Source organism: Belonocnema kinseyi, chromosome 4 (genome assembly GCF_010883055.1).
Source record: "Belonocnema kinseyi isolate 2016_QV_RU_SX_M_011 chromosome 4, B_treatae_v1, whole genome shotgun sequence".
In the NCBI taxonomy this organism is placed as follows: Eukaryota; Metazoa; Arthropoda; class Insecta; order Hymenoptera; family Cynipidae; genus Belonocnema; species Belonocnema kinseyi.
The window spans coordinates 123,700,694-123,702,700 of NC_046660.1; the positions used below are offsets into that span (position 1 = coordinate 123,700,694).

General features: G+C 31.3%; 1 protein-coding gene across 1 annotated transcript in view; it reads left to right on the forward strand.

The window, feature by feature from the left end:
* LOC117171857 overlaps window positions 1–2,007 on the forward strand; it is a 600,209-nt gene that overhangs the window by 351,359 nt on the left and 246,843 nt on the right. The gene's annotated exons all lie outside the window — the stretch shown is intronic.

Consider the following 2,007-nt stretch of genomic DNA (forward strand, 5'->3'; position numbering starts at 1 on the left):
GAAGATTTATCAAGGAAAGACTTGTTGGAAAGATGTTTGGGCGGCCACACTCAGAACGCGAATGAAAGTTTTAATGCAACCATATGGCGCATGGCCCCAAAATATCTTCACTCAGGCCCGAAAATCGTTGAAATCGCTTCTTATATAGCAGCTACAGTATTCAACGATGGATTTGACTCTGTTCTCCGAATCATGAGATGTTTGAAAATCACTGTTGGATCAGGCGCGGCAGCTTATGCTGATAAGATGATTCAGGGTCGACTCAAGCGTCAAGAGTTTCGGAGCTTGCAAGCTACAAAAGAAGCTCGTACGGCCCAAAAAATGGAATCAGCTGCTCGAAACAAAGAAGAAGATGATCTCCTTTATGGTCCAGGCATCGCTGAATAGCTGAGAGTTGGATTGATTATGTGAGTAAGGCAAAACTTCATTTTTTAGTTGACCGCAAACTTTAACTGCGTTTTTCTCGAAATACGATTTTCAGAATTTTCCAATTTTGTGGTAAAGATTACTCGGCCAGTTTTTGACATATAAATATATATAAAACATTTTGAAGATAATTTAATCAGCTAGTCGATGAACCTATTTGTTTTTGGATGAAAACATTTTTTAACCATTTTTTGTTGATAATAATGGAAAAAAAATGTTAATTTTTTTTCCAAAACTCCGCCATTTTGTTGGAGAATTTTTTTATTATTTAAAAACAGATTCATCGACGAGATATAGACCCAATAATGATAAATAACTTTGATTTTTCTGTTTCAGTGGGCTGTGGCAATCACAATTCTTCCCACAAATTTTAAAGAAAACAAAAAAGTTGCTTCCGTTTTTTTTAAATGGTTATATTATTAATATTTACATGATGAAAAAAATATCTTGTATTGCGTAAAACATTAAAGAATGTTGTCTGAAATTTTTAAAATAAAATATTTAATAGTTTTCTCAAAAAAAATTCGCAAACTTGGAGTGAATTTTTGGTCATCTATATAAGAATCCCCCCTTAAAGATAGCGGATTATTTGTTTTACAAAATTTTCTTATAATTTAGTTCTCTTTCTTCTTTCTGTTAGACATTTTTCTATAGGATTTAATGGGAATCATCCGTCCATGCAAACGTGATTATTGTGAATGTTAAAAAAAACCCGGTTCCCCCTCGTACTAGTGGTAGCATTTTTATTATGTTTATTACGTTCAACCTTTTCCGACGTAATGCCTGGAATACTAGTGAAGGATTCTACTGACACGGAAACTATTGTACGGAATCCGAATATTGTATTGAATCCGAATATAAATGATATAAATGACAGACTAAAATTCTTTCGATCAATTCAGACTTTGCTGAAAAACCTCTGTTTATTTACGTGAAAAGCAAAACACAAAGATCAACTAATTTATTTTGCAATTTATTATTGCAAAATACCTTCATTCGTGGCTATATGAAAATAACCAACTACAAGTTAACAATATCTAGTCCCGTAATAATGGATGTTGGCTTATCGCTCTTACAAAAATCATATAATAGAATTAAACATTTGTTTTAGGAGGTTTTCTGCTTGTACATTCATGCGACAAAAAATAGGGTATCTAGAATCGACACTAAAAGAAAAAATATATTCATTTTCAACTATTTATTCATTTAGGCAATTATAAACAAATTTCAATAATACCTGACTGAGAAAAATGTAGTTATTTATTAAGTAAATTTGAATTTACACGAAGATTATTTTTTTTAAATACTTTATGTAAATAACTACCACGATTATCAGTATGAGTATTATTTAATCATAAGATTATTTTAAAAAGGCTGTAAGAGTATGGTAAAAGTTATTTACTTTTAAGTATTCATCCAGTGCCAAAATTAAATAAGGAATGTAAATATCAGATAAGTTAGTAACATGTAGCTATTCATGAAGCATAATTGTGGGTCCGGATGCAATAAGGGCACATAAAATTTTTTCGTGCGAAAACGAAGTCCCCTGGAGGCTTTAGAAAAAATTTTCGAATTTTAATT